Below are 16156 nucleotides of genomic sequence, written 5' to 3' on the forward strand. Positions count from 1 at the left end.
GTAGAGATTTTGTACTCTCTCTCTCTCTCGGGAACCCTCGCCGCGAGTATTAGAGGCCAGCTTGTTGACTACCGAGCTAAAAGCACAGGCAGATGTATCCATAAACAAAAAAACCTAAAGACTTACAAAATTTACAAATAAATAGAAATGATCAAAATAGTATCAATCTCACGGAGATTCCCGAGTCATTTTGAGAGAAAATGAGGAAGCCAGACGTAGAGGAGGAACCACAGATCCCTTCCCCATCAACAACAATGCTAATCAAGCAGACTTTGTGAGAGCCGACGAGGATCGCTTTGGAAAAAAATGATGTTCCAGAACCTTATATTTTTGAGCCCGAGCACAAGGAGGATGAGTTTTAGAAGCCGAGTGACGGATGTAACTTTATTGTGACACTATAGCATTAGCATCATTGCTAGGTGCTAAACATACAAACTAACCATAACAAAACAAACACTTACTGTAATATGTACATAGTGTATATACCTCACCATTTTTTGTATATATTGTTTATCAAATCACCTGACATGTATACTGTGTGTATGTACATCATTTATCCATTTTTTAACGTCATTTTCTTATATACATATTACAGGTTATATATCTTTTATTATTGAACGTATCAAATTTCCACAAATTCTCCACATGGCCAGATGAGGTGGCTCGGGTATCTGGTCAGGATGCCACCTGAACGCCTCCCTAGGGAGGTGTTTAGGGGCACGTCCGACCGGTAGGAGGCCACGGGGAAGACCCAGGACACGTTGGGGAGACTATGTCTCCCAGCTGGCCTGGGAACGCCTCGGGATCCCCCCGGGGAGGAGCTGGACAAAGTGGCTGGGGAGAGGGAAGTCTGGGCTTCCCTGCTTAGGCTGCTGCCCCCGCGACCTGACCTCGGATAAGCCGAAGAAGATAGATGGATGTATCAAATGTGATGAATATTTAATGGGCCACAATGGAAACAAGCCTTTTGGCTTTTTGTGCCATCCATTTGCCTTTTTAAAGCAATACATGGATTCAATTTTACAGCATTATTCACATGTGAATAATATAAATAGAGTCTATTATACAGCATTATTCACATGTGAATAACATAAATACAGTCTATTATACAGCATCATTCACATGTGAATAACATAAATACAGTCTGTTATACAGCATTATTCACATGTGAATAACATAAATACAGTCTATTATACAGCATTATTCACATGTGAATAATATAAATACAGTCTATTATACAGCATTATTCACATGTGAATAATATAAATACAGTATATTATACAGCATTATTCACTAGTGAATAATATAAATACAGTCTATTATACAGCATTATTCACATGTGAAAAACATAAATACAGTCTATTATACAGCATTATTCACATGATAACAATAAAAATACAGTCTATTATACAGCATTATTCACATGTGAATAACATAAATACAGTCTATTATACAGCATTATTCACATGTGAATAACATAAATACAGTCGATAAGACAGCATTATTCACATGTGAATAACATAAATACAGTCCATTATACAGCATTATTCACATGTGAATAACATAAATACAGTCTGTTATACAGCATTAATCACATGTGAATAATATAAATAAAGTGTATTATACAGCATTATTCACATGTGAATAACATAAATACAGTCTATTATACAGCATTATTCACATGTGAATAATATTAATACAGTTTATTATACAGCATTATTCACATGTGAATAACATAAATACAGTCTATTATACAGCATTATTCACATGTGAATAACATAAATACAGTCTATTATACAGCATTATTCACATGTGAATAACATAAATACAGTCTATTATACAGCATTATTCACATGTGAATAATATAAATAAAGTGTATTACACAGCATTATTCACATGTGAATAATATAAATACAGTCTATTATACAGCATTATTCACATGTGAATAACATAAATACAGTGTATTATACAGCATTATTCACATGTGAATAACATAAATACAGTCTATTATACAGCATTATTCACATGTGAATAACATAAATACAGTCTATTATACAGCATTATTCACATGTGAATAATATAAATAAAGTGTATTACACAGCATTATTCACATGTGAATAACACAAATACAGTCTATTATACAGCATTATTCACATGTGAATAACATAAATACAGTGTATTATACAGCATTATTCACATGTGAATAACATAAATACAGTCTATTATACAGCATTATTCACATGTGAATAACATAAATACAGTCTATTATACAGCATTATTCACATGTGAATAATATAAATACAGTCTATTATACAGCATTATTCACATGTGAATAACATAAATACAGTCTATTATACAGCATTATTCACATGTGAATAACATAAATACAGTCTATTATACAGCATTATTCACATGTGAATAACATAAATACAGTCTATTATACAGCATTATTCACATGTGAATAACATAAATACAGTCTATTATACAGCATTATTTACATGTAAATAATATAAATACAGTATATTATACAGCATTATTCACATGTGAATAACATAAATACAGCTGATAAGACAGCATTATTCACATGTGAATAACATAAATACAGTCTATTATACAGCATTATTCACATGTGAATAACATAAATACAGTCTATTATAGAGCATTATTCACATGTGAATAACATAAATACAGTCTATTATACAGCATTATTCACATGTGAATAACATAAATACAGTCTATTATACAGCATTATTCACATGTGAATAACATAAATACAGTCTATTATACAGCATTATTCACATGTGAATAACATAAATACAGTCTATTATACAGCATTATTCACATGTGAATAACAAAAATACAGTCTATTATACAGCATTATTCACATGTGAATAATATAAATACAGTCTATTATACAGCATTATTCACATGTGAATAACAAAAATACAGTCTATTATACAGCATTATTCACATGTAAATAATATAAATACAGTCTATTATACAGCATTATTCACATGTGAATAACATGAATACAGTCTATTATACAGCATTATTCACATGTGAATAATATAAATACAGTCTATTATACAGCATTATTCACATGTGAATAACACAAATACAGTCTATTATACAGCATTATTCACATGTGAATAATATAAATACAGTCTATTATACAGCATTATTCACATGTAAATAATATAAATACAGTCTATTTTACAGCATTATTCACATGTGAATAATATAAATACAGTCTATTATACAGCATTATTCACATGTGAATAACATAAATACAGTCTATTATACAGCATTATTCACATGTGAATAACATAAATACAGTCTATTATAAAGCATTATTCACATGTGAATAACATAAATACAGTCTATTATACAGCATTATTCACATGTGAATAACATAAATACAGTCTATTATACAGCATTATTCACATGTGAATAATATAAATACAGTCTATTATACAGCATTATTCACATGTGCATAATATAAATACAGTCTATTATACAGCATTATTCACTAGTGAATAATATAAATACAGTCTATTATACAGCATTATTCACATGTGAAAAACATAAATACAGTCTATTATACAGCATTATTCACATGATAACAATAAAAATACAGTCTATTATACAGCATTATTCACATGTGAATAACATAAATACAGTCTATTATACAGCATTATTCACATGTGAATAACATAAATACAGTCGATAAGACAGCATTATTCACATGTGAATAACATAAATACAGTCCATTATACAGCATTATTCACATGTGAATAACATAAATACAGTCTGTTATACAGCATTAATCACATGTGAATAATATAAATAAAGTGTATTATACAGCATTATTCACATGTGAATAACATAAATACAGTCTATTATACAGCATTATTCACATGTGAATAATATTAATACAGTTTATTATACAGCATTATTCACATGTGAATAACATAAATACAGTCTATTATACAGCATTATTCACATGTGAATAACATAAATACAGTCTATTATACAGCATTATTCACATGTGAATAACATAAATACAGTCTATTATACAGCATTATTCACATGTGAATAATATAAATAAAGTGTATTACACAGCATTATTCACATGTGAATAATATAAATACAGTCTATTATACAGCATTATTCACATGTGAATAACATAAATACAGTGTATTATACAGCATTATTCACATGTGAATAACATAAATACAGTGTATTATACAGCATTATTCACATGTGAATAACATAAATACAGTCTATTATACAGCATTATTCACATGTGAATAACATAAATACAGTCTATTATACAGCATTATTCACATGTGAATAATATAAATAAAGTGTATTACACAGCATTATTCACATGTGAATAACACAAATACAGTCTATTATACAGCATTATTCACATGTGAATAACATAAATACAGTGTATTATACAGCATTATTCACATGTGAATAACATAAATACAGTCTATTATACAGCATTATTCACATGTGAATAACATAAATACAGTCTATTATACAGCATTATTCACATGTGAATAATATAAATACAGTCTATTATACAGCATTATTCACATGTGAATAACATAAATACAGTCTATTATACAGCATTATTCACATGTGAATAACATAAATACAGTCTATTATACAGCATTATTCACATGTGAATAACATAAATACAGTCTATTATACAGCATTATTCACATGTGAATAACATAAATACAGTCTATTATACAGCATTATTCACATGTGAATAATATAAATACAGTCTATTATACAGCATTATTCACATGTGAATAACATAAATACAGTCTATTATACAGCATTATTCACATGTGAATAACATAAATACAGTCTATTATACAGCATTATTCACATGTGAATAACATAAATACAGTCTATTATACAGCATTATTTACATGTAAATAATATAAATACAGTATATTATACAGCATTATTCACATGTGAATAACATAAATACAGCTGATAAGACAGCATTATTCACATGTGAATAACATAAATACAGTCTATTATGCAGCATTATTCACATGTGAATAACATAAATACAGTCTATTATAGAGCATTATTCACATGTGAATAACATAAATACAGTCTATTATACAGCATTATTCACATGTGAATAACATAAATACAGTCTATTATACAGCATTATTCACATGTGAATAACATAAATACAGTCTATTATACAGCATTATTCACATGTGAATAACATAAATACAGTCTATTATACAGCATTATTCACATGTGAATAACAAAAATACAGTCTATTATACAGCATTATTCACATGTGAATAATATAAATACAGTCTATTATACAGCATTATTCACATGTGAATAACAAAAATACAGTCTATTATACAGCATTATTCACATGTAAATAATATAAATACAGTCTATTATACAGCATTATTCACATGTGAATAATATAAATACAGTCTATTATACAGCATTATTCACATGTGAATAACACAAATACAGTCTATTATACAGCATTATTCACATGTGAATAATATAAATACAGTCTATTATACAGCATTATTCACATGTAAATAATATAAATACAGTCTATTTTACAGCATTATTCACATGTGAATAATATAAATACAGTCTATTATACAGCATTATTCACATGTGAATAACATAAATACAGTCTATTATACAGCATTATTCACATGTGAATAACATAAATACAGTCTATTATAAAGCATTATTCACATGTGAATAACATAAATACAGTCTATTATACAGCATTATTCACATGTGAATAACATAAATACAGTCTATTATACAGCATTATTCACATGTGAATAATATAAATACAGTCTATTATACAGCATTATTCACATGTGCATAATATAAATACAGTCTATTATACAGCATTATTCACATGTGAATAACATAAATACAGTCTATTATACAGCATTATTCACATGTGAATAACATAAATACAGTTGATAAGACAGCATTATTCACATGTAAATAATATAAATACAATCTGTTACATAGCATTATTCACATGTAAATAATATAAATACAATCTGTTACATAGCATTATTCACATGTGAATAATATAAATACATTATACATTTACAGTACATTATACAGTCTGATGGTTGTCCACTCTACTGCGCCTTTAATGCTAATGAGCTTTCCCACGCCTCTCTCCCACAGAGCGTCTGCCTCTGAAAGTCCGGTCCCAAACGGAGGGTGGAGTGGTTCTACCAGCGACGCGGTCTCTCCGCCCTCCACACACGGGGCACTCCCTGCAGGGCAAACAGCGCACAAAGGCTGGGTAAACACCTCCCCGCCGAGGGCCCGCTCACCACGCGGAGACAAATGCAGGGAGGATCCCCCGTCCTGGAGCTCCTATTAATAGCAGCCATGACAACAATGCGTGTGACACGCAGGAATGTATCCAGTCGGGGCGTCAGACGGGCCACAAAGGCAGGAGGGAGAAGGTGAGAGGTCAGTGGGGAGTGATTGATGTTTTTGTTGTGCAGGTGAAGTCCAAGGTGACACCTGCACAGCAGAGCCAACACAGGAGCTCAGATTACAACTCGTATTCTTGTCAACAATATTGACATTATTGTGCGTGGACACTGAGCGCTATGCTGAGAATAAAAGTAGAGGACAGTGGAAGCTCTCTTTGGTTTACAAACATTTACATCGCGCCAAATATGGCAGGGGGCCCTATGTCACTTCCTGTTTACATCCCATACCATTACCAAGAGCTTCAATCGGCACTTATGGCGTGTTTATTTCCACAATTGTCGTACAAAACCCAAAACCGGTGAAGTTGGCACGTTGTGTAAATGGTAAATAAAACAGAATACAATCCTTTTCAACTTATATTCAATTGAATAGACTGCAAAGACAAGATACTTAATGTTCCAACTGAGAAACTTCATTATTTTTGTGCAAATAATCATTAACTTAGAATTTAATGGCAGCAACACATTGCAAAATAGTTGTCACAGGGGCATGTTCACCACTGTGTTACATGGCCTTTCCTTTTAACAACACTCAGTAAACGTTTGGGAACTGAGGAGACACATTTTTGAATTCTTTCCCATTCTTGCTTGATGTACAGCTTAAGTTGTTCAACAGTCCGGGGGTCTCCGTTGTGGTATTTTAGACTTCATAATGCACCACACATTTTCAATGGGAGACTACAGGCAGGCCAGTCTAGTACCCGCACTCTTTTACTATGAAGCCACGCTGTTGTAACACGTGGCTTGACATTGTCTTGCTGAAATAAGCAGGGGCGTCCATGATAACGTTGCTTGGATGGCAACATATGTTGCTCCAAAACCTGTATGTACCTTTCAGCATTAATGGCGCCTTCACAGATGTGTAAGTTACCCATGCCTTGGGCACTAATACACCCCCATACAATCACAGATGCTGGCTTTTCAACTTTGCGCCTATACCAGTCCAGATGGTTCTTTTCCTCTTTGTTCCGGAGGACACGACGTCCACAGTTTCCAAACACAATTTGAAATGTGGACTCGTCAGACCACAGAACACTTGTCCACTTTGCATCAGTCCAGCTTAGATGAGCTCAGGCCCAGCAAAACGGGCAGCGTTTCTGGGTGTTGTTGATAAATGGCTTTCGCTTTACATAGTAGAGTTTTAATTTGCACTTACAGATGTAGCGACTGTAGTTACTGACAGTGGTTTTCTGAAGTGTTCCTGAGCCCATGTGGTGATATCCTTCACACACTGATGTCTCTTTTTGATGCAGTACCGCCTGAGGAATCGAAGGTCACGGACATTGCCGCTTACGTGCAGTGATTTCTCCAGATTCTCTGAACCCTTTGATGATATTACAGACCGTAGATGGTGAAATCCCTAAATTCCTTGCAATAGCTAGTTGAGAAATGTTGTTCTTAAACTGCTCGACAATTTGCTCACGCATTTGTTGACAAAGTGGTGACCCTCGCCCCATCCTTGTTTGTGAATGACTGAGCATTTCATGGAAGCTGCTTTTATACCCAATCATGGCACCCACCTGTTCCCAATTTGCCTGTTCACCTGTGGGATGTTCTAAATAAGTGTTTGATGAGCATTCCTCAACTTTATCAGTATTTATTGCCACCTTTCCCACACAATTTCCCAAGTCATATGGAAACGGGGTTTGTATATATATATATATATATATATATATATATGTATATATATATATATAAAGAAAAACATGCATTTACAGTATGTAGGTCAAATAATAGTTAGACATGCTTTTATTCACAAGGTCTATGCAGGGAATTATAGGCTCCAGGTCTGTAGATGACGTCACACCAGGAGGGGGCGACATAACGAGTCTGGCGATGGAAAGTCCAATTAGTTAGTTAGTTAATAAGTTAGTTATCTACACATCACTCCAAACATCATTGAAATGACAAATGCAGCAAACAAACAGAAGTTTGGAACTAAAGTCATAGAAGTTTCTTCAGCGCAAAAATGATGACTAAAGTGTTGAAGCTGTATTTTCATTTGCACTTTAATTTCATTGACAGTTTATTTAAGAAGCATTCATATTATCATTAATTTATTTAGAACCTAGTCAATATTTGTATGTCATTTTATTTTTGAAGTCCCTACTTTTGCAGTGTATTGGATTAGTATTCATTTTTAGGTGTTAAGTTTTTATTTTCCAGGTTCAATCAAGTTCTTGAATTCGACTCAAATCAAGTTTCAGGTTCAGTGTTAAAATCGGAGTGGGCCCCGGGCCCCTCTGTAGTGGAAAAGTTGGGCGGGGAACACCCTGGACAAGTGGCACCCCCCCCCCCCGGGGTCAAAAAGGTAAGGAACCCCTAATCTAGGAGGTTGGACCAGCTCCTTGTAACCATGGAAACCACAACACAAAGCAACTTTCTCCCTCTTCCATGTACCTTACACACACTTGTTGACATTCCTGTGTGTGTGTGTGTTGTGTCAGGCCATTGTGCAAACCTTGTCACGCTCACACAACCTTCAACAAGTTGGTGGCTCAGCGTGATGGATGATGTCGACGCGCTCGCCACACGCAATGTTTCCACTTAAGTCATCAAATCAGCTCTTATCAGCAGTCAGATGGACTTGAAGGACTTGCAGCTGAATGCTGTCCATCAACACGCTGTCATCACTCGAGGGGCGGAGCCATATGTAGTGTGGGCGGGGTTTCCAGTTGACCTCTTCTGTATCAACAACATTGCGTGTGGTTACTCACTGCTGACTCAGCTGAAATATGTATCATTTACAGTATGAAACAATTTCAAAATGCTAAATTATAGCTAAAAACAATACTTTAAAAATAAATATCAAATAAAATACAATATATAATAAAATAAGAATTTCAAAATGACATTTTTGTGATTAATAAATATTACATGTTAAAAAAAGACAAGTGAAGAATGACATATGTAGTCATTAAATATTTTCCAAATGATAATTTAAAGCTAGAAAACAAAATACTTTGAAAATAAAGATGAAACAATTATAAGTATATATTTAATAAATAAAATAAGCATTTAAAAAGCACCTTAATTAATTTTAAGTGTTATTTTAAAAAAATATTATGAAAATGCATAAATCAAGAATGACTGCCATGAAATAACTTCAAAATGCTAATTTAGAGCAAAAAACAAAATACCTTAAAAATAAAACAATTATATAATAATAATAAAATAAGCAGTTAAAAAGCATTTTAATGGTGAAGGAATTTTTTTTGAATAATCAATTAAATATAAAAACATTAAGAAAAGACAAATCAAGAATAACATATGGTCATGAAACAATTTCAAAATGCAAAATTATAGCTAAAAACAATGCTTTAAAAATAAATATTAAATAAAATACAAATATACAATAAATAAAATAAGCATTTAAAAATGAAATTTTTATGATTAATAAATATTAAATTTTTTAAAAAGACGAGTGAAGAATGACATATGTAGTCATGAAACATTTTTCAAATGATAATTTAAAGCTAGAAAACAAAATACTTTGAAAATAAAGATGAAACAATTACAAGTATATATTTAATAAATAAAATAAGCATTTAAAAAGCACCTTAATTAATTTTAAAAGTGTTATTTAAAAAAAATAACATTATGAAAATGCATAAATCAAGAATGACTGCCATGAAATAACTTCAAAATGCTAATTTAGAGCTAAAAACAAAATCCATTAAAAGTAAAACAAATACAAATATATAATAATAATAAAATAAGCAGTTAAAAAGCATTTTAATGGCGGACATTTTTTGATTATTCAATTAAATATAAAAACATTATGAAAAGACAAATCAAAAATAACATATGGTCATGAAACAATTTCAAAATGCTAAATTACAGCTAAAACAATGCTTTAAAAATAAATATTAAATAAAATACAAATATACAATAAATAAAATAAGCATTTAAAAATGAAATTTTTATGATTATTACATTTTTTTAAAAGACGAGTGAAGAATGACATATATAGTCATGAAACATTTTTCAAATGATAATTTAAAGCTAGAAAACCAAATACTTTGAAAACAAACATGAAAAAAATTACAAATATATATTTAGTAAATAAAATAAGCACTTAAAAAGCACCTTAATTAATTTTATATTTATTTTTCAAAAACATTATGAAAATACATAAATCAAGAATGATTGCCATGAAATAACTTCAAAATGCTAATTTAAAGCTAAAAACAAAATACCTTAAAAATAAAATGAATAACCAATTAAATATAAAAACATGAAAAGACAAATCAAGAATAACAAATGTGGTCATGAAACCATTTCAAAATGCTAAATTATAGCTAAAAACAATACTTTAAAAATACGTATTCAATAAAATACAAATGAACCATAAATAAAATAAGCATTTAAAAATTATTTTTTTATGATTAATAAATATTACATTTTTCAAAGACAAATGAAGCATGACATATAGTCATGAAATGTTTTCAAAATGGTCATTTAAAGCTAGAAACAAAATACTTTGAACATAATTATGAAACAATTACAAATATATATTTAGTAAAACAAGCATTTGAAAAGCACCTTTATGAATTTTTAAATGTTTATGGTTAATCAATTATTTGTAAAAAAAAAAAAAAAAAAACATGAAAATGCATAAATTAAGAATGACTGCCATGAAATAACCCCAAAATGCTAATTTAGAGCTAAAAACGAAATACCTTAAAACTTAAAAATACAAATATTTAATAAAACAAGCAGTTCTAAATAATTTTAATGGTGGACTTTTTTGATTAATCAATAATAAAATACAAAAAACATGAAAAGACAAATCAAGAATGAAATATGGTTATGAACTAGTTTTCTAAATTCTAATTTAAAGCTAAAAAAAAAATACTTAAAAAATATGAAGAAATAAAAAAATAAGATTTTTTTTAAATCACTTTTATTGATGAATTATATTTTTTTTTACGATTAATCAATTAAATATAAAAACATGAAAACATAATTTAAGAATGCCATATATAGTCAATATCAAAAAGCTAATTTAAAGCTAAAAACAAAATACTGTCAAAATAAAAAAAAAAACTACAAATATATAATTAATAAATACAAGTATTTAAAAAGCACTTCAATGGCAAATTTGAGATTTTTATGATTAAAAAACATTGGGAAAATGAATTAATCAAGAATTAAATATTAATTTCAAAATGCTAATAAAAGCTAAAAACTAAATACTTAAAAAATAAATATGGAAAAAATTTACAAAAAAATATTTAAATATAAAATGTCAAATTCACCATTAATCCAATATATAACATTAAGACATAAATCACATACAGTCATGAAAGCATTAATAAATGCTCATTGAAAACTAAAAACAAAATAGTGTGTTGACTGTACGTCCACAGGAAGTGAGCGTGCAGCTTCCACTTCTGTGGGAAAACTTGCTGCAGGGAATTTGTGTCCATTCATCTGGAGGAGCATTGTTGAGGTCAGAGGTCACTGATATGATCCCAGATAAGGCTGCTGGCTGGCAATCTCTGTTACACTGCAACCTCACTGTTTGATAGGGTTGAGGTCAGGGCCCTCAATATCTCCCACACCAAAGACATCCAGCCACGCCTTGATGGTCAGCGGCCAGAAGAGAATAAGGGACTACCTTAAAACTGCGGAGTTTTGTCTTATGATTAACAAATCATTTAAAACAAGGGTGTCCAAACTTTTTCACGATATTGTGACCCTACTTTTTGTCCTAAATCATCTTAATAGAAGTACGAAAAGGGAACAACTCCAAAGTGTTGCTTCATTTTGAGCTTTTTGAGCCAAATAAAGTCAATATTCATCTTTTCCCGTTTAGGACTTGGCTCACTGACCACAGGTGCACATTTCATGTCACTTTCCTGGTTCATGACAAAATAACTCATACAAATGATATGCTTACAGTCATCCCTTGTTTATGGCTGTTAATTGGTTCCGCACATGACATCTTAGTCTATTTTGAGAATAGACTAAAAGGAGAAGTATTGCGGGAAGAGATTATTCTAGATTGTACCTAATGTCATGATTGGTTTTATTGATTATTGACTATTTTAAAAGCCTGATCCCTGCAGCTATAGCTGCCCTTAACAGCAGGCCCGGCCGACCTGTCTGACAAGCCTGTAAATGTGTGTTAGTCATGTATGATGTCTTTTTGTTATTTTTTTTTGTGTGATGTGTAATGTCTAGTGTTTAAATGTACGGCAGTGACAATGAATTTCCCCAAGGGGACCAATAAATCTAATCTAATCTAATCTAATCTTATTGATTATGGGACAAGCAGTAGAAAATGAATGGAAGGTACTTTTTCATCACTTATTGTTTGTCTTTGGTACACTAATGCAGTGGTCCTCAACCACCAGGCCACGGCCCGGTACCAGTCCGTGGATCGATTGGTACCGGGCCGCACAAGAAAAAAAAAAAAAAATTAAAATACATATATATATAAAAAAAATAAAAAAATTAAATCAACATAAAAAAACACATGATACACTTACAATTAGTGCACCAACCCAAAAAACCTCCCTCCCTCCCCCATTCACACTCATTCACACAAAAGGGTTGTTTCTTTCTGTTATTAATATTCTGCTTCCTACATTATATATCAATACAGTCTGCAAGGATACAGTCCGTAAGCACACATGATTGTATTTTTTTATGACAAAAAAAAAATAAAAATAAAATAAACCCCCCCCACCCGGGTCCGTGGGACAAATTTTCAAGCGTTGACCGGTCCGCAGTTACAAAAAGGTTACTGCACTTATGTGTATATTTTAGGCCATTGGTTCTTTGTTTTATTTAAAAAAAAAAAAAAAAAAAAAAAAAGAAAAAAATTATATATATATAAATAAATAAAAATTATATATATATATATATATATATATATATATATATAATTTTTTTTTTTTTTTTACATTGCTCTTTTTATCTTTGGTATGAACATTATTATGTAAACTCAAAGTTATTTTTTTTGTTGGTTCTTTGTTGTTGCTATTTTTGTATGACAACATTTTATTATTGATCATGTTGTACTGCATTGTACTCTTTTGATTTGGGATTGTGTTGATGTTTTTTGCCTGGACCCCAGGAAGAATAGTCTCCACTGCGGGGATCCTTAATAAACTAAACTAAGAAACATCGATGAAAAATAAATCAAATATTTCCATACCTGGGACCTTCTAAATAGGTTGTTCAACAGTATGAGCGCGCTCCAGACATGAAATATCACCTTTAATCCAATAAAGTAATGCCGGCTGAGGCTGAGCCAATCAGTGGCCAGGATACTGAACAGCGCACTCTGATCATTTGGTGGCCATAAGTAGTGTAGTTTTGTTCATTTTACATTATTTTGCCATTTTTATGCTTGGAAATGCTTACTTTAGGGCTGACATGGGTAGGTTGTGAGTTCAAACCCCGGCCGAGTCATACCAAAGACTATAAAAATGGGAGCCATTACCTCCCTGCTTGGCACTCAGCATCAAGGCTTGGAATTGGGGGTTAAATCACCAAAAATTATTCCCGGGCGTGGCCACCGCTGCTGCTCACTGCTCACCTCACCTCACCTCTCAGGGGGTGATCAAGGGTGATGGGTCAAATGTAGGGAATAATTTCGCCACACCTAGTGTGTGTGTGACAATCATTGGTACTTTAACTTTTTAACTTAAAATATTGTAGAATATGCTTTAAAAAAAATCAGCAATGAGGCAATATTTGAAGTGCGGGACTGTCAGAATAATTGTATCTAAGTTATCACAAAACTTTGTGTTGCCATGAGTTCCCGGCGAGCAGGCAAAAAGCTGTCTTTGATCGTACCAAGCAAAAGGCTTGTAAAACTCCACTGTGTAGGATGGGAAGCGACATGAAGGTGTCGGTTTCTTTGATCTATTGTAATCCACAGGAAGATTTTGTCTTGACCCGAGATCCATAGAGCGGAGAGGAAGCAGGACCTGACCCCCCTCCAGGCACCTTTTCTTTGAACTGTTTTGTAACCAAAGGCGACGGCTGTTTACGACCCCCGTCCCTTTAGAAACAGCTGTTGCCATGTAATCAGGGAAAGTCCAAATAAAAGAGGAGGCGTACAATCTTTCGTCAGAGCGTGGTGGGACACTGTACAAGGGTACAGGTCTACGCGTTTTTCCTCATTGAGCCAAATTGAATTTTGTCTCTGTTTAATTCCTTGCTTCTTGTCTGTTTAATAAATGTCATCAGTGTTTGAACCTGACAGGGACAACTAATGTATTTTTGTTTTTTGGAATGCTTTACATAAAAGGTTAAGATTTTAAATACCTGCACAAGATTAACTATTGTTTTTTTCTGTGGCCTATATTTGGTTTCTGACTTGATTTCTTGTAAATAATCTTTAGCATTTTTGTTAGGACTTGGACATTTGTGTCAACACCTGTACTTGTATGGATATTACGTCATCTTTAGTGTGACTATTGTGGAATTCAGTTGTCTTATTTTGGTAACTTGGTATTGCCTTCATGGCGAGCTTGCATCAAAGGCCCGTTTACGCTGCCCACCAAATCGGATTTGTTCGAGTTGGGCGAGCCACAAACGACGTAGCTCGCCCCTATTTTTTGGACAAATGAGGATTCACAACTTTATCTTTTTTGAAGCTGAATATACAGAGGATGAACTGTTGCTTATATAAGTGAGCACGAAGGAAGAGTGAGTCGTTGGAGCAGACGGAAGCCGAGAGAGTGAGGTGAAAGTGACGACTCTATAAATGTGGAACTTGGAGCCGAGCTATTTAGACATAAATGGAGTGCTTACCCAAAATCAACAAGAAACGTACCTGGGCCACCATTTGACCCATCACCCTTGTTCATCCCCTGGGAGGTGAGGGGAGCAGTGAGCAGCAGCGGTGGCCGCGCCCGGGAATAATTTTTGGGGATTTAACCCCCAATTCCAACCCTTGGTGCTGAGTGCCAAGCAGGGAGGTAATGGATCCCATTTTTATAGTCTTTGGTATGACTCGACCCGGGTTTGAACTCACGACCTACCGATCTCAGGACGGACACTAACCACAAGGCCACTGAGCAGGTGTATTACAAACTCAAACGTGTTTCATGTTGTCGTAGAAGTTAGCTTATCTCTTGCCGTAGTTATCTTTTACGGCTAATACCGTAGCACGTAGATGTGTTACTATGCTAGAAAAAGAGTTCCTCAGTGTTCACTCTTACAATAACAATGTTGCTACACTATGGTTATTATACAGGTTACAGAGTGTAAATGAAGTATTGTTGACATGTTTGGAATTCATTTTTAAAATGATTTAGATGTAGAATTGATTGCTAAAATTAACTGCAATTTTTATATGTAAGATGGATTAAAAAAAACTTGTCTTTTAGGCTCTCATAATGATCGTGAACGATAGCAGAATTCCCCAAAAAAGTGCAGTTCCCCTTTAAAGGCCTACTGAAAGCCACTACTACCGACCACGCAGTCTGATAGTTTATATATCAATGATGAAATCTTAACATTGCAACACATGCCAATACGGCCGGGTTAGCTTACTAAAGTGCAATTTTAAATTTTGCGCGAAATATCCTGCTGAAAACGTCTCGGTATGATGACGTCTGCTCGTGACGTCATGGATTGTAGAGGACATT

The sequence above is a fragment of the Nerophis lumbriciformis genome, linkage group LG03, assembly GCF_033978685.3.
Source record: "Nerophis lumbriciformis linkage group LG03, RoL_Nlum_v2.1, whole genome shotgun sequence".
In the NCBI taxonomy this organism is placed as follows: domain Eukaryota; kingdom Metazoa; phylum Chordata; class Actinopteri; order Syngnathiformes; family Syngnathidae; genus Nerophis; species Nerophis lumbriciformis.